The sequence below is a fragment of the Ranitomeya imitator genome, chromosome 2, assembly GCF_032444005.1.
Source record: "Ranitomeya imitator isolate aRanImi1 chromosome 2, aRanImi1.pri, whole genome shotgun sequence".
In the NCBI taxonomy this organism is placed as follows: Eukaryota; Metazoa; Chordata; class Amphibia; order Anura; family Dendrobatidae; genus Ranitomeya; species Ranitomeya imitator.
This window is the reverse complement of record NC_091283.1, coordinates 310,164,426-310,192,034: the sequence shown is the minus strand read 5'-3', so window position 1 is coordinate 310,192,034 and position 27,609 is coordinate 310,164,426. Positions and strand designations below refer to the sequence as shown.

The 27,609-nt window shown below is 44.6% G+C and overlaps 1 protein-coding gene across 1 annotated transcript in view; it reads left to right on the top strand.

The window, feature by feature from the left end:
- The window catches only part of LOC138663393 (oocyte zinc finger protein XlCOF22-like), a 52,689-nt gene that overhangs the window by 14,927 nt on the left and 10,153 nt on the right, over positions 1-27,609 (top strand). The window lies entirely within an intron of this gene.

The following is a 27,609-nucleotide window of genomic DNA, read 5'->3' as shown; positions in this document are numbered from 1 at the left end:
CTTCAAGAATGGTTCTGTATTTGGCTCCATCCATCTTCCCATCAATTTTAACCATCTTCCCTGTCCCTGCTGAAGAAAAGCAGGCCCAAACCATGATGCTGCCACCACCATGTTTGACAGTGGGGATGGCGTGTTCAGGGTGATGAGATGTGTTGCCTTTACGCCAAACATATCATTTGGCATTGTTGCCAAAAAGTTCAATTTTGGTTTCATCTGACCAGAGCACCTTCTTCCACATGCTTGGTGTGTCTCCCAGGTGGCTTGTTGAAAACTTTAAATGACACTTTTTATGGATATCTTTGAGAAATGGTTTTCTTCTTGCCACTCTTCCATAAAGGCCAGATTTGTGCAGTGTACGACTGAATGTTGTCCTATGGACAGACTGTCCCACCTCAGATGTAGATCTCTGCAGTTCATCCAGAGTGATCATAGGCCTCTTGGCTGCATCTCTGATTAGTCTTCTCCTTGTTTGAGATGAAAGTTAGAGGGACGGCCGGGTCTTGGTAGATTTGCAGTGGTATGATACTCCTTTCATTTCAATATGATCGCTTGCACAGTGCTCCCTGGGATGTTTAAAGTTTTGGAAATCATTTTGTATCCAAATCCGGCTTTAAACTTCACAACAGTATCACAGACCTGCCTGTTGTGTTCCTTGGTCTTCATGATGCTCTCTGTGCTTCAAACAGAACACTGAGACTATCACAGAGCAGGTGCATTTATACGGAGACTTGATTACACACAGGTGGATTATATTTATCATCATTAGGCATTTAGGACAACATTGGATCATTCAGAGATGCACAATGGACTTCTGGAGTGAGTTTGATGCACTGAAAGTAAAGGGGCTGAATAATATTGCACTCCTCACTTTTCAGTTTTTGAATTTCCGCAAAAATTTAAAATAACTACCGTATATACTCGAGTATAAGCTGACCCCTCTACCCCTAATTTTGTCACAAAAAACTGGGAAAACTTATTGACTCGAGTATAAGCCTAGGGTGGAAAATGCAGCAGCTACCGGTAAATTTCAAAAGTAAAAATAGATACCAATAAAAGTAAAATTAATTGAGACATCAGTAGGCTATGTGTTTTTGAATATCCATATTGAATCAGGAGCCCCATATAATGCTCCATAAAGTTTGATGGGCCCCATTAGATGCTCCATATTAAAATATGCCCCATATAATCCTGCATAAAGGGTAATAAGGGCCCCATAAGATGCTCCATAGAGATATTTGCCCTATATAATGCTGCACAAACGTTATGGCCCCATAAAATGCTCCATACAGATAATTGCCCCATATAAAGCTGCACAAACTTTATGGCCCCATAAGATGCTCCATACAGACACTTGCCCCTTATAATGCTGCACAAACTTTATGGCCCCATAAGATCATCCATACAGTCACTTGCCCCATACAATGCTGCACAAACGTTATTGCCCCATAAGATGCTCCATACAGTCACTTGCCCCATATATAGCTGCACAAGCGTTATGGCCCCATAAGATGCTCCATACAGTCACTTGCCCCATATAGTGCTGCACAAACGTTATGGCCCCATAAGATGCTCCATACAGTCACTTGCCCCATATAGTGCTGCAAAAACGTTATGGCCCCATAAGATGCTCAATACAGTCATTTGCCCCATATGCTTTTGCTGTGTTTAAAAAAAAATATCACATACTCACCTCTCGTCGCTCAGGACCCCCGGCACTTTCAATATTCACCGCTCCTTGTTCTGGTGCGGCTCCGTCTTCAGCACTGACGTTCACGCAGAGGGCGCGCACTGACAATGTCACCGCACCCTCTGACTTGAGCGTCACAGCCAGAGGACGCTGAAGACGGAGCCGCACCAGAACGAGGAACGGTGAATATCGCGCAGCGCTCCCCTCCCCGTATACTCACCTACTCCTGGCGCGGTCCCTGCACATCCCTGCTTCTTCCAGCGCTGCATCTTCTTCCTGTATTGAGCGGTCACAGTTGCTGCTTATTACAGTAATGAATATGCAGCTCCACTTCTATGGGAAGTACAGGAAGAAGCTGCAGCGCTGGAAGAAGCAGGGACGCGCAGGGACCGCGCCAGGAGTAGGTGAGTATAATTACACAGCTGCCGCTCCCCCTCCCCTGCCGACCCCTGGGTATGACTCGAGTATAAGCCGAGAGGGGGACTTTCAGCCCAAAAAAATGGGCTGAAAATCTCGGCTTATAATCGAGTATATACGGTAATACATTTCGTTCAACTTCACAATTGTGTTCCACTTGTTGTTAATTCGACCCGAGCAACGAGCCCAATGTAAGTCTATGGGAGACCCGAGTATTTTTACCACGATTCCCCCCGGGGGTCCTTTAAGGTCTAAAAACGTCTGAAAATGATGGAAACACTGCTCAAATGACACAGGGACCTCATGGGGATCGCCCCTGAAAGCATTCCTGACTCCTAGTTCACAGCTTTAAACAATTTTTTTCTGAGATTCATGACGCAAAAAACACACTAAAACAAAACCAAAACGGATTTTGCAGGGAAATATGTTAAGGCACATCCTTTGCAGGTCAATGACTTGCCTGTAAGGCCAAATAATTAACCGCAGACCGAAAATTTCCTCCCCTACTTGGGCTTAGTTCAGACGCAGCGTTTTTTAAGAGTTTTTCAACTTTAACATTGCTTTCAACCACTACAAATACATTCACTGGAAAATGTCATTGTAACATTTAACACCCCTAGCTGGCCATGTGGTATGTGACACATAAGCAGACCCATCTTGTTTCATTTATGAAGGAGGGACTCTTAGGCTGTGTGCACACGTTTAGGAATTTTCGTGTTTTTTTCGCGATAAAACCGCGAAAAAAACGCATACATTAAGCATCCTATTATTAGAATGCATTCCGCATTTTTTTGTGCACATGCTTTTTTTCGCAGCGGAATCACATTTTGGAAAAAACGCAGCATGTTCATTCCTTGTGCGGAATCGTGGGGATTCCACACACATAGGAATGCATTGATCCGCTTACTTTCCACATGTAGCTATGCCCACCATGTGGGAAGTAAGCAGATCATGTGCGGTTGGTACCCAGGGTGGAGGACAGGAGACTCTCCTCCAGGCCCTGGGTACCATATAATTGCTAAAAAAAATAATTAAAATAAAAAATAATGACATTCTCACCTTCCAGAGTCCCCCGGCAGGCTTCCTGCTTCTCGCAACGCTCCGGTCCCAGTAATGCATTGCGAAAATGACCTGTGATGACATACGGTCTCGCGAAACCGCTACGTCAACTGAGGTCATGCCGCAAAGCATTACTGGGAACGGAGCATCGCGAGGAGCGGGAAAGGCTGTCGGGGGACGCCAGAAGGTGAGAATATCACGATTTATTATTTTTTCTATTATTTTTAACATTCGATCTTTTTACTATTGATGCTGCACAGGCAGTAAAAAGTTGGTCACACTTGTCAAACACTAAATTTGACAAGTGTGACCAACCAGTCAATCGCTAGCATTCTGCAAACTAATTACGCTTGCAAAACGCTAGCATTTAGCAGGAAAAGGCATGCCGATTCCGCATGCGATATACCTGCGTCAGGAGTTGCAAAATTTCCGCGGCAATACTGCAACGTGTGCACTTAGCCTTAAAGTCACAGGGCCTATTTTTACTGGTGCATCAGGCAGCATTAATCTTCTTAAAGGGCCATTATTAACCCCTTACCGACCCATGACGCCACGTAGGCATCATGAAAGTCGGTGCCAAACAGACCTGTGACGCCTATGTGGCGTCATGGAAAGATCGCGTCCCTGCAGATCGGGTGAAAGGGTTAACTCCAATTTCACCCGATCTGCAGGGACGGGGGGTGGTACTTCCGCCCAGGGGGGGTGGCTTCACCCCCCGTGGCTACGATCACTCTGATTGGCAGTTTCACTTTCAACAGCCAATCAGAGCGATTTGTAATATTTCACCTAAAAAAACTGGTGAAATATTACAATCCAGCCATGGCCGATGCTGCAATATCATCGGCGATGGCTGGAAACACTGATGTGCCCCCCCACCCCACCGATCGCCCCCCCCAAGCCACCGATCTGTGGTCCGCTCCCCTCCGTCCTGTGCTCCACTCCCCCGTCCTCCTGTCCGCTCCCCCCGTGCTCCTATGCCACCCCCCGTGCTCCGACGCCCCCCCGTGCCCCGATCTCCCCCCCCTTTTACTTACCGAGGCTCACCGTGTCCGTTCGTCTTCTCCATAGGCGCCGCCATCTTCCAAAAGGGCGGGTGCATGCGCAGTGCGCCCGCCGAATCTGCCGGCCGGAACATTCGTTCCATGTACATTTTTATCACTGTGATAGGTTTTATCACAGTGATCAAAATTTTAAAAAAAAGTTAATGAATCCCCCCTGTATCACCCCCATAGATAGGAACAATCATAAAATAAAGAAAATTTTTTTTTTTTACACTACAGTTAGAACTAGGGTTAGGGTGAGGGTATGTGCACACGTATGCTGGTCCTCTGCGGATATTTCCGCAGCGGTTTTTATAAATCCGCAGTGCAAAACCGCTGCGGATTTATTGCGTTTTTTCTGCGGATTTCACTGCGGTTTTCTATTGGAGCAGTTGTAAAACCGCTGCGGAATCCGCAGAAAGTGAAATGTGCGGAATGTAAAACGCTGCGTTTCCGCGCAGTTTTTTCCGCAGCATGTGCGCAGCGTTTTTTGTAAACTCATGGGAAACTGCTGCGGACACGCAGCGGCGGAAACGCTGTGGATCCGCAGCGTTTTCCGCATCGTGTGCACATAGACTTAGAATTAGGCTATGTGCACACGGTGCGGATTTGGCTGCAGATCGTAGCAGTTTTCCATCAGCTTTACAGTTCCATGTAAACCTATGGAAAACCAAATCCGCTGTGCCCATGGTGCGGAAAATACCACGCGGAAACGCTGTGTTGTATTTTCCGCAGCATGTCAATTCTTTGTGCAGATTCCGCAGCGTTTTACACCTGTTCCTCAATAGGAATCCGCAGGTGTAAAACCGCAAAAAACACTGGAAATCCACGGTAAATCCGCAGGTAAAACACAGTGCCTTTTACCCGCGGATTTTTCAAAAATGGTGTGGAAAAATCTCACACGAATCCGCAACGTGAACACATAGCCTTAGGGTTAGGGTTGGAATTAGAGTTAGGGTAGGAATTAGGGCTAGGGTTGGAAATAGGGTTAAGATTAGGCTTGTGGTTAGGGTTATGGTTAGGGGTGTGTTGGGGTTAGGGTTGTGGTTAGGGGTGTGTTGGGGTTAGGGTTTGGATTAGGGTTAGGATTATGTTTAGGGTTGGGATTAGGGTTAGGGGTGTGTTGGGGTTAGGGCTGTGGTTAGGGTTAGGGGTGTGTTGGGGTTAGTGCTGGAGTTAGAATTGAGGGGTTTCCACTGTTTAGGCACATCTCCAAACGCAACATGGCGCCACCATTGATTCCAGCTAATCTTGCGTTCAAAAAGTCGCCTCCCACTATTTGACTCACCATGGAGGTTGGTGCCTAAATACGAGGGTTGTGGGTCTTGAGCACATTAGGTGCTCGGACAGAGGTGGTTCACTGGCTCAAAAACTTTTACAAATTGAAGCATGGTGGATCTTCTTGTTACACTCCTCAGTGCCGAATGGCATGAATGAGGATCTCCTATTTACGGGATTTCTTGGGTAACTTACCTGCTTCTTTTTGAATTTCATTGATCTTGTACTTCCCTCAGGTCATCAAGTTTATATCACGGCTGGTAGAACTATGTATTTTGGACACGGATTCACAGCAGGTGCTGTGGACCCATTGGATTTGGAATTTCCTTTTTTGACATCATGGCTCTTGTGATCACGGCAATATTATCATAATGGACCGGATTTTATACGTCTTCTCTCAATATGGGTCCATGCATTGTGTCCGGATCGGCTTACTGTACCAATGGTTGCGAAGATTTTGTGGCCTATTACGCCAATGGACTATTTTCCAGTCAGCAGTGGACTTTGCCTTTTATTACACTCTGGATCTTGTTATGTGGCTATACTCTGTTTTTGGCATTGATATTCAGGAGCATTATAATAATATTCTTTGACCGTTTATTTTTTTTTTTCATTATTTTTTATTATTTAGTTTTCTTTATTTATTCATTTTTTGTATTTATTTATTTTCTTTTCTTTATTGAATTATGTGTGTTTATTTATTTTGGTTTATTGTATGCATTACCTAATATGTGCAGTTTTGTTTTTTTGAAGTTCCACAGCGCTACTCTTTGCTCCTGCTGTAATCTTACTTTTTCGGCTGCCTTCATCTATTAGCCTGGTCTGCTTTGAGTCACTTTTCATTCTACGCATGCGCTCTCTGGTGGTCAATTTTCTTTCCAATGCACCGCACTGACTATGTCTGGCGCGTGCGCATTGGATTGTATGGGCAGACACGTCTGCCCTTAGTTTTTGTGTCTTACATCACTTCCGGTTTCTCGCCGGCTGACCAGGCTCACACACCTGCGCTCACTGATGCGATGATTGTAAGGTATTTATACTTGGGTTTTGACATTATACCTCACACTTCCCCTGACGAAGCCGTCCGTGCAACAGCGATACGCGTTGGGCTCCTGCCTCCCACGCTTTCCCCGCTCCCCTCCCCCTGGCTCTTCTCTCCTCGGGAACTGCACGCCTTGGCTCTATCTGCACATGTCAGCAGTCCACTTCATCGCTCCAAGTCCCTTCAGCATTAGTGCTGTGATCACTTTGGGGGTTATTCCCTTTACGTGGACTCAGGTAGATCGCTTATTTCAGCAGGCCCACGGGCCCCCCAGCTCTGATCATGGGCAATTGACGCATTGTGTCCTTTTGGCGTACCTTTTGCTTCCCTGTGGTTATTTCTGCAGATTATTGCTCTAGGAGATTTTTTCCTCATTATCCTACATTTAGGATCTTTTTGCCATTATCAGGGGTGTGCAGGGATTACTATGGTTGAGGTATTTTGCATCATTATGGACATACAATGGTTTGACATATAATGTTGTAAGTACGTTTATACATTCACATGCAATATTGTGCCATATACCTGTACTATTGTGGGGTTATTCACATGCGTGGGAGGTGTTGGTTGGTCTTTAGTTTTTAATTGTTTTTAAACAGTGTGTCAATAAAAGTTTACCTTTTATATTTATTCAATAGTGGTGTGCATTCCCTATGGTGGTTTTCTTGTTCTTTTGAGGTCATTTCAGCTTTATTACCACTAGTTTGCACCCCTGTGATATGATATGTTATATTGGTAGTGCGCCATCGCTTCCTTTCTCATAAGGGGTTTTACTGTTTAGGTACATCAGGGGCTCTGCAAACGCAACGTGACACCCGCAGACCATTCCATCAAAGTCTGCATTTCAAAACGCCACTACTTCCCTTCCGAGCCCCGACGTGTGCCCAAACAGTGGTTTCCACCCACATATGGGGTATCAGCGTACTCAGGACAAACTGGACAACAACTTTTGGGGTCCAATTTCTCCTGTTACTCTTGTGAAAATAAAAAATTGCGGGCTAAAAAATAATTTTTGAGGAAAGAAAAATGATTTTTTATTTTCACGGCTCTGCGTTGTAAACTTCTGTGAAGCACTTGGGGGATTAAAGTGGTCACCGCACATCTAGGTTAGTTCCATGGGAGGTCTAGTTTCCAAAATGGGGTCACATGTGGGGGAGCTCAAATGTTTAGGCACACAGGGGCTCTCCAAACGCGACATGGTGTCAGCTAACGATTGGAGCGAATTTTTCATTCAAAAAGTCAAATGGCGCTCCTTCCCTTCCAAGCCCGGCCGTGTGCCCAAACTTATCACTTCACTGTATCTTTATTATTAGTCCGCACTTTATGCACCGCTCTATTATGGATATTGTTGTCACTGTACACTGTGATCCATCTATGTATGTCCATGTGATTTTTTAACTTTTTTACTATAGATAGATTTGTTTTTATTTATGTATTACTATACATGTGGATCAAATATTGGACGCACTTTACACGTATCAGGGTATTAACTCGATCACTATGCACTTTATATATATTTATTTATTTTTATGGCTCTAATATCGGACGCACTTTACACGTATTAGGGTATTAACTCGTTCACCATGCACTTTATATCTATTTATTCATTTAGTCCATTTGGTTTTTTGGACCCTTATTGTATTTATCTATATCTGTTTATTGGGAGTAATATCGGCAGTATGGTCCCTTATCTCATTAGTTCTTTCTGGGGCTATTTATTTATTTATTTTTCTTCCCCCAGTCTCCGGGATGATTGTGCGCGGGTCTCCCTCTCCGTGCGCTTCAGCCAGCGTCACTGGTGGTATCCGCTTGCGTTCCAGCTTGCGGTCCACCCAGCGGTTGTCATGAAGTGCTATTTCTTCCGGAGTTAGTTTGATCTGCGCATGCGCCGCCGGGTCATCCATGGAGACTGGCGGTAACTCACTGGCGGTAGTACCGTGATTTTTGGCGGCATGGGATTGGATCAGAGGCATTATATAAGGTCACTCTGCCCGGGTATAGACACGCCCCCGGAAGAAGCCAGGGCGAAACGCGCATCGGGGCGCTGGGAAGGAGACGTGGGAGGACGCACATCATCCAGACCTTTATTTGGTAACCGCTCATATATACCTTTTCTCTTACTTACCTTACGTTGATACGGGTCTTATGACAGGTTTATGGAGATATGGTAGGGTAGTAGTGTTTTAGGGCTGCCTCTATATATGGGACATTGATATTTAGGAAGGGATGCGGTCTGCACCTATATTTGTATATGTCCATTTAGAAGTATAGGCGGTCTGTTATATATGTACCTTATTTTGCTCTGAGGATATCTTTGTGGTGTGCTTCTCACGGCTTTCCCATGGGGTATTACCCGGATGAAATGCTGTAGCTTTTTTAGATATATGTGTACTATTCATATTTTTTTTTATATTTTTTTGTGTAATAAAATTTATTTGCTTTTTTTTTTTATCTATGGTCAGCTTCTTTATAGATGACAGGGATTTTACTGCCATCTTGTGGTTGGTTTATATGTATTTAGGAAGTACCATTCGCTTTATATATTTGGACTTTTTTGGTATTACTCTTGACCAGCGCAGGTCTGGTTCTCAGGCCTTGGCTGGCATAGTCTGGACTCCGGGTCTTGACCAGGGCAGGTCTGGTTCTCGGGCCTTGGCTGGCATAGTCTGGACTCCGTGTCTTGATCAGCGCAGGTGTGGTTCTCGGGCCTTGGCTGGCATAGTCTGGACTCCGGGTCTTGATCAGCGCAGGTGTGGTTCTCGGGCCTTGGCTGGCATAGTCTGGACTCCGGGTCTTGATCAGCGCAGGTGTGGTTCTCGGGCCTTGGCTGGCATAGTCTGGACTCCGGGTCTTGATCAGCGCAGGTGTGGTTCTCGGGCCTTGGCTGGCATAGTCTGGACTCCGGGTCTTGATCAGCGCAGGTGTGGTTCTCGGGCCTTGGCTGGCATAGTCTGGACTCCGGGTCTTGATCAGCGCAAGTGTGGTTCTCGGGCCTTGGCTGGCATAGTCTGGACTCCGGGTCTTGATCAGCGCAGGTGTGGTTCTCAAGCCTTGGCTGGCATAGTCTGGACTCTGGGACTCATCTGGTGCCGCCTGGGTACTGCCACCACAACCAGCTGCCTCGGGCAGTTTACCATGGCCTGGTACCTCAGATTCTTCACTGGCACCCTGTTTTTTTGCTTGTTGCTAAACATGTTCTGGCTTTGGGGCTATGGCCTTTATAATAACAGGAAACTGTGTCATCAAGGTCACCTGACCTGGTGTACCATCTACACTGTTTCTTCCTGAAACTCTTTCTCTTCCCATTGATTCTGAAGGGTCCTGTCTGAATGGCAGATGGCAGTCTTTTTGTACAAATGCCGCCAATCCTGAGGATTTCTTCTTCTTATGACACATGTTTTTACACCCCTTATGCAGTATATATGATTCCCCTCACACAGTATAAAGTTTCCACAGTACTGGCATGTCTCACACAAAAGATATTTCCACAGTTTCACCATACCCCCCAAACATAGTATAATCTCACAGTCCCGCCATTCTCTCCACACAGTATGTTTCCATAGTACCATCATCCCACCACACACAGTGTAATGTTCCCACAGTACCACCATCCTCCTACATAGTATAATGTTCCCACAATAGCAGGTTCCTACACACAGTATAATGTTCCCACATTACCGCCACCCCCCTACATAGTATACTTTTCCAACAATAGCAGCTTGCTATTCACACAGGATAATGTTTCCAAATTATTATACAAATTGGATTTAAGTGTCATAAAGATTTCATTGTTTTGTTTTTCAAATAAACTTGTGGATGGTATAGTGTCTCAGCGCTCAATGGATCACTGAAATCAATCTTAACCCCTTCCCGACCTGTGACACAGCGTATGCGTCATGAAAGTCGGTGCCAATCCGACCTGTGACGCATATGCTGTGTCACAGAATGATCGCGTCCCTGCAGATCGTGTGAAAGGGTTAACTCCAATTTCACCAGATCTGCAGGGACAGGGGGAGTGGTACTTTAGCCCAGGGGGGGTGGCTTCACCCCCCGTGGCTACGATCGCTCTGATTGGCTGTTGAAAGTGAAACTGCCAATCAGAGCGATTTGTAATATTTCACCTATGAAAAGTGGTGAAATATTACAATCCAACCATGGCCGATGCTGTAATATCATCTGCCATGGCTGGAAACTCTGATCTGCCCCCCCCCCCCCCTACCGCCACCGATCTCCTCCCCAGTCCTCCGTTCTGTGGTCCGCTCCCCTCCATCCTCCTGTCCGCTCCCCCGTGCTCCGATCCCACCCCCGTGCTCCGATCCCACCCCAGTGCTCCGATCCCTCGTGCTCCGATCCACCTCCCTCCCCCCCCGTGCTCCGATGAGCCTCCCGGTGTCTGTCCGTCTTCTCCATGGGCGCTGCCATCTTCCAAAATGGCGGGCCCGCCGAATCTGCCCGCCGGCAGATTTGTTCCAGGTACATTTTGATCACAGTAACCTATCACAGTGATCAAAATAAAAAAAAATAGTAAATGACCCCCCCCCTTTATCACCCCCATAGGTAGGGACAAAAATAAAATAAAGAAAATATATATATATTTTTTTTCCACTAGGGTTAGTGTTAGAACTAGGGTTAGGACTAGGGTAAGGCTATGTGCACACGTATTCTGGTCCTCTGCGGATTTTTCCGCAGCGGATTTGATATATCCCCAGTGCAAAACCGCTGCGGATTTATTGCGGTTTTTCTGCGGTTTTACAACTGCGGTTTTCTATTGGAGCAGTTGTAAAACCGCTGTGGAATCCGCAGAAAGAAGTGACATGCTGCGGAATGTAAAGCGCTGCGTGTGCGCAGCGTTTTTTGTTTCCCATAGGTTTACATTGAACTGTAAGCTCATGGGAAACTGCTGCGGACCCGCAGCTGCGGATAGGCTGTGGATCCGCAGCGTTTTCCGCAGCGTGTGCACATACCCTTAGAATTAGGCTATGTGCACATGGTGCGGATTTGGCTGCAGATCCACAGCGGATTGGCCGCTGCGGATTCGTAGCAGTTTTCCATCAGGTTTATAGTTTCATGTACACCTATGGAAAACCAAATCCGCTGTGCCCATGGTGCGGAAAATACCATGCGGGAACGCTGTGTTGTATTTTCCTCAGCATGTCAATTCTTTGTGCGGATTCCGCAGCGTTTTACACCTGTTCCTCAATAGGAATCCACAGGTGACATCCGCACAAAAAACACTGGAAATCCGCGGTAAATCCGCAGGTAAAACGCAGTGCCTTTTACATGCAGATTTTTCAAAAATGGTGTGGAAAAATCTCACACGAACCCGCAACATGGGCACATAGCCTTAGGGTTAGGGTTGGAATTAGGGCTAGGGTTGGAAATAGGGTTAAGATAAGGCTTGTGATTAGGGTTATGGTTAGGGTTAGGAGTGTGTTGGGGTTAGGGTTGTGGTTAGGGTTGGGATTAGGGTTGGGGTTAGGGTTAGAGGTGTGTTGGGGTTAGGGCTGTGGTTAGGGGTGTGTTGGGGTTAGGGTCGTGATTAGGGTTATGGCTAGAGTTGGGATTAGGGTTAGGGGTGTGTTGGAGTTAGAATTGAGGGGTTTCCACTGTTTAGGCACATCAGGGGTTTCCAAACGCAACATGGCGCCACCATTGATTCCAGCCAATCTTGCATTCAAAAAGTCAAATGGTGCTCCCTCCCTTCCAAGCCCCAACGTGCGCCCAAACAGTGGTTTACCCCCACATATGGAGTACCAGCATACTCAGGACAAACTGGGCAACAACTATTGCGGTCCAATTTCTCCTGCTACCCTTGTGAAAATAAAAAACTGCTTGCTAAAACATCATTTTTGAGGAAAGAAAAATGATTTTTTATTTTCACGGCTCTGCGTTGTAAACTTTTGTGAAGCGCTTGGGGGTTCAAAGTGCTCACCACATATCTAGATAAGTTCCTTTGGGGGTCTAATTTCCAAAATAGGGTCACTTGTGGGGGGTTTCTACGTGACGCCCGCAGACCATTCCATCAAAGTCTGCATTCCAAAACGTCACTACTTTGCTTCTGAGCCCCGACGTGTGCCCAAACAGCGGTTTCCCCCCCCCCCATATGGGGTATCAGCATACTCAGGACAAACTGGACAACAACTTTTGGGGTCCAATTTTTCCTGTTATTTTAGTGAAAATAAAAAATTGCAGGCTAAAAAATTAATTTTTGAGGAAACAAAAATGACTTTTTATTTTTATGGCTCTGCGTTATAAACTTCTGTGAAGCACTTGGGGGTTTAAAGTGGTCACCGCACATCTAGATTAGTTTCATGGGGGGTCTAGTTTCCAAAATGGGGTCACATGTGGGGGAGCTCCAATGTTTAAGCACACAGGGGCTCTCCAAATGCGACATGGTGTCAGCTAATGATTGGAACTAATTTTTCATTCAAAAAGTCAAATGGCGCTCCTTCCCTTCCGAGCCCTGTCATGCGCCCAAACAGTGGTTCCCCCCCACATATGGGGTATCGGCGTACTCAGGACAAATTGTACAATAACTTTTGGTGTCCAGTTTCTCTTTTTACCCTTGGGAAAATAAAAAATTGTTGCTAAAAGATCATTTTTGTGACTAAAAAGTTAAATGTTCATTTTTTTCCTTCCATGTTGCTTCTGCTGCTGTGAAGCACCTGAAGGGTTAATAAACTTCTTGAATGTAGTTTTGAGCACCTTGAGGGGTGTAGTTTTTAGAATGGGGCCATATAGACCCCTCAAACTGACTTCAAATGTGAGGTGGTCCCTAAAAAAAATGGTTTTGTAAATTTTGCTGTAAAAATGAGAAATCGCTGGTCAAATTTTAACCCTTATAACTTCCTAGTAAAAAAAAATTTTGTTTCCAAAATTGTGCTGATGTAAAGTAGATGTGTGGTTAATGTTATTTATTAACTATTTTGTGTCACATAACTCTCTCGTTTAACAAAATAAAAATTCAAAATTTGAAAATTGCAAAATTTTCAAAATTTTAGCCAAATTTCCATTTTTTTTTTCACAAATAAACGCTAAAGTTATTGACCTAAATTTACCACTAACATGAAGCCCAATATGTCACGAAAAAACAATTTCATAATCGCTAGGATCCGTTGAAGCGTTCCTAAGTTATTACCTCATAAAGGGACACTGATCAGAATTGCAAAAAACGGCCAGGTCATTAAGGTCAAAATAGGCTGGGTCATGAAGGTGTTAAACACATGTGATAATTAGATTTCCAGGTGTTTCTAATTAAATCCCAGCCCCCCAAGGAAGACATTGCGAATTGCGCGTCGGGGCGCGTGGCTACAGATGGACATCTACAGTACAGACCAAAAGTTTGGACACACCTTCTCATTTAAAGATTTTTCTGTATTTTCATTACTATGAAAATTGTACATTCACACTGAAGGCATCAAAACTATGAATAAACACATGTGGAATTATATACTTAACAAAAAAGTGTGAAATAACTGAAATTATGTCTTATATTCTAGGTGGATGACTATATGAAAATAGTCGTGTGTTCAGGCTTCCACTATGTGCGCCTAGTGGATCCTGTGCCTCGCGCAGGTATTGTCAACCCACAGGATATTAACTTAAATGTGACCTGACTAAAGTGCTCTGCACACTACAGGGTATGGGTGTGTGGCGTATATATGCACACATGTAAATTGTGTAAACCACATACATCGGTAGGGCCGGCTGAGGACTCAACAGGATCCAAATGAGTTGTGGATGTGGTTCTGCTTTATATGTTGCTGCCTGAAAAGATCCGTGGTGGCGGTCCTGGTGTTCAGATGGCAGGAAGGTGGATTAGTGGCAGCCGCGGCACAGCAGGAATGCAAAGAAGCTGCGTAGAGTCAGGGAGAGCCCCGGCCGGTGGCGTCCGTGGATACGAGCGGGGGAAGAGTGGCCGTGGGAAAGCCTGGCATGTGATGGAGCAGTGCTGAGGCCAAGAGGGTATCCGATGCGTTTCGAAGGAGTAGCGTCCTTCTTCATCAGGGTTACCGCTAAATGAGACCTCAGTTGGGTCTCATTTAGGTTAATATCCTGTGGGTTGACAATACCTGCCCGAGGCACAGGATCCACTAGGCGCACTTAGTGGAAGCCTGACCGCACGACTATTTTCATACAGTCATCCACCCCTAAACTGCCAGGGTTTTTGTTGCAGCCGCACCTGTTCTGTCCCTGCGGTGTACATCTATGTTCTGGGGTCCAAAAGAGTTTATTTAAAAACAAATGTTTAGCGTGTTAAAAATAATAGAATGTGTCTTCTGCTTTTTTATGTTTTTTTTTCTTCAAGAATTGTTGGTGTCTATTTTCTCTTTTTTTAAACATTTTAATATTTGCTTTTTTCTGTTGTCTTTCTTGTAATGTAGAAAAGCCTAAGGCCAGAAATAAACCCCATAAAACACTGTATATGGAGACTTTGGTGTCAAGTACCATATTTTTTGGACAATAAGACGCACTTTTTCCCTCCAAAATTTTAGAGAAAAGGGTGCGTCTTATAGCCCAGATGTACTTTATAGTGGCTATGGGCGGGGGGGAAGTGGCAGAGACAGAGGAGCAGGTTACAGGAGGCAGAAGCCAGCAGCTGTGGCTAACACATTTGCCCACTGTTAAAGAACATGAATATTCACTGCTCCCCACGCCCATAGTCCCTCTCGCCCACAGTCCCTCTCACTGGGCCTGTGGAGCAGTGAATATTCATTCTCTTTAATAGCGGGCACACATGATCGCCCACCCACTATTAAAGAAAATGAATATTCACTGCTCACCACGCCCAAAAATATGGGCGTGGGGAGCAGTGAATATTCTGGAAGCTGACCTCAGCGTGTGGAGACTACTTACACGTTGTGCGCTGCTTGCACTCTGAAATCAGCTGATTAAATCAAACATGGCGCTGAGCAGAGAAAGGGTGCATAAAATCGTTTATTTTTTATGTGAGCAGCGTGATAGGGCCATGTTTACCAGGATTGGGTGGCATCTATACCATGACAATGATGAGAGCCATGTTTACCAAAATGGGGATAGTGGCCATGTACTGTATATGAGGTTGGGGATAGGGGCCATGTATACTATGATGGAGATGGGGGACATGTATACTAGGATGGGGATGGTGGCCGTGTAAACAAGGATGGGGTGCCATGTATACCGGGATGGGGCCAGCCATATATACCAGGATGGTTAACCATGTAAACCAGGATGGGGGTGGGGGCCATATACACCAGGATAAGGGGCCATGTATACTCAGTGGGGGGCACATATACCTGGAGGATTGGTGGCCATATATAACTGAATGAGGACATACATACCATGATAGATGTTATATATACCTGAATGGAGCCACTTATATCAGGATTAAAACATATACAGCTCTGGCAAAAATAAAGAGACCACTGCACAGTTTTATAAAAATCACCATCTCTGCATGTCTGACAGCCATTCCATTCCAGGGTCAGTTCATTTCCAACCAAAGTACACCTCATTCTACTTAATGTGATTCAGATTAGGTGATCAGATGAACAAAATCTTATTCAACGAGGGAAAGTATAAAAAAAACACTGTTGTGGTCTTCACAATCCTCTTGCAATAGGACAAGCTGGATGACCAAACAAGTGCTAGAAATAGTTATTTAGTTAATAGTTAATTACGGTAATTTGAATGAAAAAATAATTTGTAACCATGTCAAAAAAGTTGAAAAGAAAGTTCTTGAGTGAGGAAAAGATGGGCTCAATTCTGGCTTTACTAGTAGACGGACTGTAGTCCATTACAACATAGTCAAGCAGCAGACCTTGGGGACAACAAAGCTACAGACCGGCAGAGGGTGAAAGCGACTCTCCACTTACCGGGATGACTTTCCTCTTATTCGAATGTCACTCAGCAACCCCAGGATGACATCAAGTGACCTACAAAAGGAATGGCAAATAGCAGCTGGGGTGAAGTGTACAGCAAGAACAGTTCATAACAGACTCCTAGAGGCAGGCCTCAAGTCATGTAAAGCTAGAAAAAAAGCCTTTCATCAATGAGAAGCAAAGGAGAGCCAGGCTGAAGTTTGCCAAAGACCCTAAGGATTGGACCATAGAGGACTGGAGTAAGTAATTCTCTGATGTGTCTAATGTTCAGCTTTGCCCAACACCTGGTCGTCTAATAGTTAGAAAGAGACCTGGAGAGGCATACAAGCCACAGCGTCTTGCACCCGCTGTGACATTTGGTGGAGGATAGGTGATGATCTGGGGATGCTTCAGCAAGGCTGGAATTGAGCAGGTTAATCTTTGCGAAGGAAGTATGAATCAAGCCGCATACAAGGTTATCCTTGAAAACCACTTGCTTCCTTCTGCTCAGGCAATGCTCCCTTACTCTGGGGGCTGGTTTTTCCAGCAGGAGAATGCCCCATGCCATACAGCTAGGTCAATCAATGTGTGGATGAAGGAGCACCACATCAAGACCCTGTCATGGCCAGCCCTATCTCCAGACTTGAGCCCCATTGAAAACCTCTTGAATGTAACCAAGAGGAAGATGGATAGTCACAAGCCATCAAACAAAGAACTGCTTAAATGTTTGTTCCAGGAGTGGTATAAGGTCACCCAAAAGCAGTGGGAAAGACTGGTGGAAACTGTGATTAAAAATCATGGTTATTCCACCAAATATTCATTTCTGAACTCATCCTGAGTTAAAATATTAGTATTGTTGTTTCTACATGAATAAGAATTTGTTTTCTTTGCATTATTTAAGGTCTGAAAGCACTGTTTCTTTTTTATTATTTTGTCAATTTCTCATTTGCTGAAAATAAATACAACATTTTTAGCTTTAAATTTCGGAGACATGTCAGTACTTTATAAAATTAAACAGTGTACATTTTACTCAAAAAACAACCAGGGATTCAAGCTTGAGGAGGCTAATTTGCATATTCCAGGTGCCTTCTGGGAAAAGCGAAGAGTCTCCCTAAGCTAGAAGATCGTTGGGTACAGCCGGGACCAGCTGCTTGGGAAGCATCACCAAACCAGGGATTCAAGTTTGAGGAGGCTAATTTGCATATTCCAGGTGCCTTCTGGGAAAAGCAAAGATTCTCCCTAAGCTAGAAGATCGTTGGGTACAGCCGGGACCAGCTGCTTGGAAAGCATCACCAAACCAGGGATTCAAGCTTGAGGAGGCTAATTTGCATATTCCAGGTGCCTTCTGGGAAAAGCGAAGAGTCTCCCTAAGCTAGATGATCGTTGGGTACAGCCGGGACCAGCTGCTTGGAAAGCATCACCAAACCAGGGATTCAAGCTTGAGGAGGCTAATTTGCATATTCCAGGTGCCTTCTGGGAAAAGCGAAGAGTCTCCCTAAGCTAGAAGATCGTTGGGTACAGCCGGGACCATCTGCTTGGAAAGCATCACCAAACCAGGGATTCAAGCTTGAGGAGGCTAATTTGCATATTCCAGGTGCCTTCTGGGAAAAGCGAAGAGTCTCCCTAAGCTAGAAGATCGTTGGGTACAGCCGGAACCAGCTGCTTGGAAAGCATCACCAAACCAGGGATTCAAGCTTGAGGAGGCTAATTTGCATATTCCAGGTGCCTTCTGGGAAAAGCGAAGAGTCTCCCTAAGCTAGAAGATCGTTGGGTACAGCCGGGACCAGCTGCTTGGAAAGCATCACCAAACCAGAGATTCAAGCTTGAGGAGGCTAATTTGCATATTCCAGGTGCCTTCTGGGAAAAGCAAAGTCTCCCTAAGCTAGAAGATCGTTGGGTACAGCCGGGACCAGCTGCTTGGAAAGCATCACCAAACCAGGGATTCAAGCTTGAGGAGGCTAATTTGCATATTCCAGGTGCCTTCTGGGAAAATCGAAGTCTCCCTAAGCTAGAAGATCGTTGGGTACAGCCGGGACCAACTGCTTGGAAATCATCACCAAACCAGGGATTCAAGCTTGAGGAGGCTAATTTGCATATTCCAAGTGCCTTCTGGGAAAAGCGAAGAGTCTCCCTAAGCTAGAAGAACGTTGGGTACAGCCGGGACCAGCTGCTTGGAAAGCATCACCAAACCAGGGATTCAAGCTTGAGGAGGCTAATTTGCATATTCCAGGTGCCTTCTGGGAAAAGCGAAGAGTCTCCCTAAGCTAGAAGATCGTTGGTTACAGCCGGGACCAGCTGCTTGGAAAGCATCACCAAACCAGGGATTCAAGCTTGAGGAGGCTAATTTGCATATTCCAGGTGCCTTCTGGGAAAAGCGAAGAGTCTCCCTAAGTTAGAAGATCGTTGAGTACAGCCGGGACCAGCTGCTTGGAAAGCATCACCAAACCAGGGATTCAAGCTTGAGGAGGCTTATTTGCATATTCCAGATGCCTTCTGGGAAAAGCGAAGAGTCTCCCTAAGCTAGAAGATCGTTGGGTACAGCCGGAACCAGCTGCTTGGAAAGCATCACCAAACCAGGGATTCAAGCTTGAGGAGGCTAATTTGCATATTCCAGGTGCCTTCTGGGAAAAGCGAAGAGTCTCCCTAAGCTAGAAGATCGTTGGGTACAGCCGGGACCAGCTGCTTGGAAAGCATCACCAAACCAGGGATTAAAGCTTGAGGAGGCTAATTTGCATATTCCAGGTGCCTTCTGGGAAAAGCGAAGAGTCTCCCTAAGCTAGAAGATCGTTGGGTACAGCCGGGACCAGCTGCTTGGAAAGCATCACCAAACCAGGGATTCAAGCTTGAGGAGGCTAATTTGCATATTCCAGGTGCCTTCTGGGAAAAGCGAAGAGTCTCCCTAAGCTAGAAGATCGTTGGGTACAGCCGGGACCAGCTGCTTGGAAAGCATCACCAAACCAGGGATTCAAGCTTGAGGAGGCTAATTTGCAAATTCCAGGTGCCTTCTGGGAAAAGCGAAGAGTCTCCCTAAGCTAGAAGATCGTTTGGTACAGCCGGGACCAGCTGCTTGGAAAGCATCACCAAACCAGGGATTCAAGCTTGAGGAGGCTAATTTGCATATTCCAGGTGCCTTCTGGGAAAAGCGAAAAGTCTCCCTAAGCTAGAAGATCGTTGGGTACAGCCGGGACCAGCTGCTTGGAAAGCATCACCAAACCAGGGATTCAAGCTTGAGGAGGCTAATTTGCATATTCCAGGTGCCTTCTGGGAAAAGCGAAGCGTCTCCCTAAGCTAGAAGATCGTTGGGTACAGCCGGGACCAGCTGCTTGGAAAGCATCACCAAACCGCGCGCCGAATTTTTGCCTCTAGGACATTATTGCAAGAGAGCTTGGCTGAGTAGATTACACAAGAAGGAAAACACACAGTAAGTCAGCAGGATCTAGGAGCAACATGGCAGATGTGACAACCTACATGGTGAGCTGCAGCATGTGCTACATGTTCACAGATCAACCAGAAGAAGAATCAAATTTCACCTGTCAGAAGTGTAGACTAGTGGCCCTTTTAGAAGAAAAGGTGTGGGGTCTGGAAGAAAGAATAGCAACTTTGAAACTCATCAAAGAGAATGAAGACTTTCTAGACAGAACAGAAGCATCTCTACTGGTCACAGAAGGTGAAAAAAGTGTCAGAGAACCTCCAAAAGCAGATGAGTGGAAGCATGTGACCAAAAGAAGCAAGAAGACCATGGAGAAATCACCAACCACACAACTGAAGAACCGATATCAAATCTTTGCAGAGGATGAAGATGGCACACCTAAGGATGAAGCAATACCAGCAAGCAAAAAAGAAAAGGGCACACAGCAACAAGTGACAGCAAAAAGTACAGCCAAGAAGCAACAAAGAGTGGTGGTGGTGGGAGACTCACTACTGAGAGGCACAGCCATCTGCAGACCGGACATAACTGCAAGAGAAGTATGCTGCCTTCCAGGTGCGATGATCAAGGATGTGACCGATAGGATACCAAAGCTCTTCAGCTCCAAGGACGTCCACCCATTTCTTCTGATACATGTTGGCACCAATGACACGGCAAGGAAGGACCTACCGACAATCTGCAAAGACTTTGAAGAGTTGGGGAAGAAAGTAAAGGAACTGGATGCACAGGTAGTGTTTTCTTCTATCCTTCCAGTAGACGGGCATGGCACCAGGAGATGGAACAGGATCCTTGATGCGAACAACTGGCTAAGACGATGGTGCAGACAACAAGGATTTGGATTCCTGGACCATGGTGTGAATTACTTGTACGATGGACTCCTCGCCAGAGACGGACTACACCTCAACAAACCTGGGAAACACACATTCGCCAGAAGACTCGCTACACTCATCAGGAGGGCGTTAAACTAGAAGAAGAGGGGACGGGAAGAAAAACATTAGACTTGAACAAAGAAGACCCAGGAAAACATACTCAGAAGGGAGGTAAGAACATTTCTAAAACTATCCACAGCGAGGAGATTGGAACAAAACAAAATCCTCTAAACTGCATGCTCGCAAACGCCAGAAGCCTGACAAACAAGATGGAAGAACTAGAAGCAGAAATATCTACAGGTAACTTTGACATAGTGGGAATAACCGAGACATGGTTAGATGAAAGCTATGACTGGGCAGTTAACTTACAGGGTTACAGTCTGTTTAGAAAGGATCGTAAAAATCGGAGAGGAGGAGGGGTTTGTCTCTATGTAAAGTCTTGTCTAAAGTCCACTTTAAGGGAGGATATTAGCGAAGGAAATGAGGATGTCGAGTCCATATGGGTCGAAATTCATGGAGGGAAAAATGGTAACAAAATTCTCATTGGGGTCTGTTACAAACCCCCAAATATAACAGAAACCATGGAAAGTCTACTTCTAAAGCAGATAGATGAAGCTGCAACCCATAATGAGGTCCTGGTTATGGGGGACTTTAACTATCCGGATATTAACTGGGAAACAGAAACCTGTGAAACCCATAAAGGCAACAGGTTTCTGCTAATAACCAAGAAAAATTATCTTTCACAATTGGTGCAGAATCCAACCAGAGGAGCAGCACTTTTAGACCTAATACTATCTAATAGACCTGACAGAATAACAAATCTGCAGGTGGTCAGGCATCTAGGAAATAGCGACCACAATATTGTACAGTTTCACCTGTCTTTCACTAGGGGGACTTGTCAGGGAGTCACAAAAACACTGAACTTTAGGAAGGCAAAGTTTGACCAGCTTAGAGATGCCCTTAATCTGGTAGACTGGGACAATATCCTCAGAAATAAGAATACAGATAATAAATGGGAAATGTTTAAGAACATCCTAAATAGGCAGTGTAAGCGGTTTATACCTTGTGGGAATAAAAGGACTAGAAATAGGAAAAACCCAATGTGGCTAAACAAAGAAGTAAGACAGGCAATTAACAGTAAAAAGAAAGCATTTGCACTACTAAAGCAGGATGGCACCATTGAAGCTCTAAAAAACTATAGGGAGAAAAATACTTTATCTAAAAAACTAATTAAAGCTGCCAAAAAGGAAACAGAGAAGCACATTGCTAAGGAGAGTAAAACTAATCCCAAACTGTTCTTCAACTATATCAATAGTAAAAGAATAAAAACTGAAAATGTAGGCCCCTTAAAAAATAGTGAGGAAAGAATGGTTGTAGATGACGAGGAAAAAGCTAACATATTAAACACCTTCTTCTCCACGGTATTCACGGTGGAAAATGAAATGCTAGGTGAAATCCCAAGAAACAATGAAAACCCTATATTAAGGGTCACCAATCTAACCCAAGAAGAGGTGCGAAACCGGCTAAATAAGATTAAAATAGATAAATCTCCGGGTCCGGATGGCATACACCCACGAGTACCAAGAGAACTAAGTAATGTAATAGATAAACCATTATTTCTTATTTTTAGGGACTCTATAGCGACGGGGTCTGTTCCGCAGGATTGGCGCATAGCAAATGCGGTGCCAATATTCAAAAAGGGCTCTAAAAGTGAACCTGGAAATTATAGGCCAGTAAGTCTAACCTCTATTGTTGGTAAAATATTTGAAGGGTTTCTGAGGGATGTTATTCTGGATTATCTCAATGAGAATAACTGTTTAACTCCATATCAGCATGGGTTTATGAGAAATCGCTCCTGTCAAACCAATCTAATCAGTTTTTATGAAGAGGTAAGCTATAGGCTGGACCACGGTGAGTCATTGGACGTGGTCTATCTCGATTTTTCCAAAGCGTTTGATACCGTGCCGCACAAGAGGTTGGTACACAAAATGAGAATGCTTGGTCTGGGGGAAAATGTGTGTAAATGGGTTAGTAACTGGCTTAGTGATAGAAAGCAGAGGGTGGTTATAAATGGTATAGTCTCTAACTGGGTCGCTGTGACCAGTGGGGTACCGCAGGGGTCAGTATTGGGACCTGTTCTCTTCAACATATTCATTAATGATCTGGTAGAAGGTTTACACAGTAAAATATCGATATTTGCAGATGATACAAAACTATGTAAATCAATTACTACAAGAGAAGATAGTATTCTGCTACAGATGGATCTGGATAAGTTGGAAACTTGGGCTGAAAGGTGGCAGATGAGGTTTAACAATGATAAATGTAAGGTTATACACATGGGAAGAAGGAATCAATATCACCATTACACACTGAATGGGAAACCACTGGGTAAATCTGACAGGGAGAAGGACTTGGGGATCCTAGTTAATGATAAACTTACCTGGAGCAGCCAGTGCCAGGCAGCAGCTGCCAAGGCAAACAGGATCATGGGGTGCATTAAAAGAGGTCTGGATACACATGATGAGAGCATTATACTGCCTCTGTACAAATCCCTAGTTAGACCGCACATGGAGTACTGTGTCCAGTTTTGGGCACCGGTGCTCAGGAAGGATATAATGGAACTAGAGAGAGTACAAAGGAGGGCAACATAATTAATAAAGGGGATGGGAGAACTACAATACCCAGATAGATTAGCGAAATTAGGATTATTTAGTCTAGAAAAAAGACGACTGAGGGGCGATCTAATAACCATGTATAAGTATATAAGGGGACAATACAAATATCTCGCTGAGGATCTGTTTATACCAAGGAAGGTGACGGGCACAAGGGGGCATTCTTTGCGTCTGGAGGAGAGAAGGTTTTTCCACCAACATAGAAGAGGATTCTTTACTGTTAGGGCAGTGAGAATCTGGAATTGCTTGCCTGAGGAGGTGGTAATGGCGAACTCAGTCGAGGGGTTCAAGAGAGGCCTGGATGTCTTCCTGGAGCAGAACAATATTGTATCATACAATTATTAGGTTCTGTAGAAGGACATAGATCTGGGGATTTATTATGGTGGAATATAGGCTGAACTGGATGGACAAATGTCTTTTTTCGGCCTTACTAACTATGTTACTATGTTACAAAGAGAAAAATCAGAGAGACTGAAAATTTTGCAGTGTTCTCGTAATTTTTGCCAGAGCTGTATACATATAAAATGTAAAACCTGGGTGCGTCTTATGGTAATTTCTGAGCATGGGGTTTTTGAAAACAACATTTTTTTTTTTTAACCCCTTTACCCCCAAGGGTGGTTTGCACGTCAATGAACAGGCCAATTTTTACAATTCTGACCACTGTCCCTTTATGAGGTTATAACTCTGGAACGCTTCAACGGATCCTGGTGATTCTGACATTGTTTTCTCGTGACATATTGTACTTCATGATAGTTGTAAAATTTCTTTGATAATACCTGTGTTTATTTGTGAAAAAAACGGAAATTTGGCGAAAATTTTGAAAATTTAGCAATTTTCTAACTTTGCATTTTTATGCAATTAAATCACAGAGATATGTCACACAAAATACTTAATAAGTAACATTTCGCACATGTCTACTTTACATCAGCACAATTTTGTAACCAAAATTTTTTTTTGTTAGGGAGTTAAGGGTTAAAAGTTGTCGAGCAATTTCTCATTTTTACAACACCATTTTTTTTTAGGGACCACATCACATTTGAAGTCATTTTGAGGGGTCTATATGATAGAAAATGCCCAAGTGTGACACCATTCTAAAAACTGCACCCCTCAAGGTGCTCAAAACCACATTCAAGAAGTTTTTTAACCCTTCATGTGTTTCACAGGAATTTTTGGAATGTTTAAATAAATATGAACATTTAACTTTTTTTCACAAAAAATTTACTTCAGCTCCAATTTGTTTTATTTTACCAGGGGTAACAGGACCCCAAAAGTTGTTGTACAATTTGTTCTGAGTACGCCGATACCCCATATGTGGGGGTAAACCACTGTTTGGGCGCATGACAGAGCTCGGAAGCGAAGGAGCGCCGTTTGACTTTTCAATGCAAAATTGACAGGAATTGAGATGGGACGCCATGTTGCATTTGGAGAGCCACTGATGTGCCTAAACATTGAAACCCCCCACAAGTGACACCATTTTGGAAAGTAGACCCCCTAAGGAACTTATCTAGAGATGTGGTGAGCACTTTGACCCACCAAGTGCTTCACAGAAGTTTATAATGCAGAGCCATAAAAATAAAACAAAATTTTTTTCCGACAAAAATTATTTTTTAGCCCCCAGTTTTGTATTTTCCCTAGGGTAACAGGAGAAATTGGACTCCAAAATTTGTTGTCCAATTTGTCCTGAGTACGCTGATACCTGATATGTTGGGGTAAACCCCTGTTTGGGCACACGGGAGAGCTCGGAAGGGAAGGAGCACTGTTTTACTTTTTCAACGCAGAATTGGCTGGAATTGAGATTGGACGCTGTGTCGCGTTTGGAGAGCCCCTGATGTGTCTAAACAGTGGAAACCCCCCAATTATAACTGAAACCCTAATGCAAACACACCCCTAACCCTAATCCCAATGGTAACTCTAACCACACCTCTAACCCTGACACACCCCTAACCCTAATCCCAACCCTATTCCCAACCGTAAATGTAATCCTAACCCTAACCCTAGCCCTAACCCTAGCCCTAACGGGAAAATGGAAATTTAATACATTTTTTTTTATTTTTCCCTAATTAAGGGGGTGATGAAGGGGGGTTTGATTTACTTTTATTGCGGGTTTTTTATTGGATTTTTATGATTGGCAGCCGTCACACACTGAAAGACGCTTTTTATTGCAAAAAATATTTTTTGCGTTACCACATTTTGAGAGCTATAATTTTTCCATATTTGAGTCCACAGAGTCATGTGAGGTCTTGTTTTTTGCGGGACGAGTTGACGTTTTTATTGGTAACATTTTCGGGCACGTGACATTTTTTGATCGCTTTTTATTCCGATTTTTGTGAAGCAGAATGACCGAAAACCAGCTATTCCTGAATTTCTTTTGGGGGAGGCGTTTATACCGTTTCGCGTTTGGTAAAATGGATAAAGCAGTTTTATTCTTCGGGTCAGTACGATTACAGCGATACCTCATTTATATTATTTTTTATGTTTTGGCGCTTTTATACGATAAAAACTATTTTATAGAAAAAATAATTATTTTGGCATCGCTTTATTCTGAGGACTATAACTTTTTTATTTTTTTGGTGATCATGCTGTATGACGGCTCATTTTTTGCGGGACAAGATGACGTTTTCAGCGGTACCATGGTTATTTATATCTGTCTTTTTGATCGCGTGTTATTCCACTTTTTGTTCGGCGGTATGATAATAAAGCGTTGTTTTTTGCCTCTTTTTTTTTTTCTTACGGTGTTTACTGAAGGGGTTAACTAGTGGGCCAGTTTTATAGTTTGATCGCGGTGTGCCGGGGGTTAATGTGTCGGGGGCGGTCCGTGACCGCTCCTGGCACATTGTGCCGGATGTCAGCTGTGATAGGCAGCTGACACCCTGCCGCGCTTTCCCCGTGAGTGCAGCCGATCGCTATGACGTACTATCCCGTCGAGGGTCAGATAGGCCCAGGGCACCTCGACGGGATAGTACGTCTAAGGCCAGAGAGGGGTTAATAAAAGCCTCAAACTTATGTGTGTAAATCAGGCATGAGATCTCACATGATAAAAGATTACAGTGCAGGGAAGACTGGAAACATTCATATAGAGGCCGGTGGTGATGTAGTCAGTGATGGACTCTGGAAAAATATGTTCCTAGAGCCGTAGTAGAAGATGATGTCATCCTCATCATGAAGTAGTTATTTCTCCTGTCACGTGTAATGAATATCTCCTGCAGTATTGTTAATGCCGATTTCAGGGTCTGTAAATGAGACGAGAATTAGCGTGATGGAAGATGAGTCTATGAGAAACGTTTTCAGCTGCCGACTCCGAGGAAGAAACTATTTGTTGTCTGTGGCCTAAACTTTATAGGTTTTATTAGAAGATGTCAGAGAAAAAATGTTGTAAAATAATTAAAAAAAACATTTTGCGGACTATAAGACGCACCGGACCATAAGACCCACCCCAGATTTACAGAAGGAAAATGGGGGAAAAAAAAAGTCAAATGGTGGTCCGTCATGCAGACCGAATTCAGCTTACCGTGGGAAATCAGTAACGCTGGTGGAGGGTGGTCACAGGGGGTGTTCGGTGGTCCAGCATATGACTCCTATCACAGACTGATGCGGTAGGTTCTCGTGGTGCGGTGGCTCCTCCAACATTTTTTGAAAGCCCGGAGCACCCGCACATCCATTGCTGTGAAGCAGTAGCCTCTGGGAAATCCCATCCCAGGCTGATGCGGCAGGTTTGTCGGTGCTCAGGGTTGCGGGCGCTACGCTGTCATTTTGTGAAAGCCCTCGAACCCCGCACACCCCCACTGCTGCAATGCGGTGGCCTCCGGTAAAATGGCCTCTGGGAAAATGCCACTGTAAATTGAGATCTCGGCTCCAAGAGCTCATCTCCCGAGATCTCAATGTGTACATGTGCCAACCCGGTGGACATTTTACCAGGGTCTAACGCATGGCAGCAGTGTGGATGTGCAGTGCTCCGGTCTTTCCAAAAATGTTGACAGAGCCCCACACCACTGCACACCGCCGAATACTTCCGCCCCAGCCTAGGAAGGGAGTGTGACCTCCCTGCAGTGTAAGACTGCCGTAGAATCACCCGACTCCTGCTGCCGTCACACTAATTGTAAGTATATTCCGACTAGAAGACGCACCCCCATTTTCCACCCAAAAATTTTTTGGGAAAAAGTGCATATTGCAGTCCGAAAAATACGGTAATTGCTGCTTGGGTCCCCGCCAGACTCTGTATTTTCTGGTCTGTCCCAATGAACTTTTGATTCCTACAGCAAGTTAATTGCCGAAGCAGTGA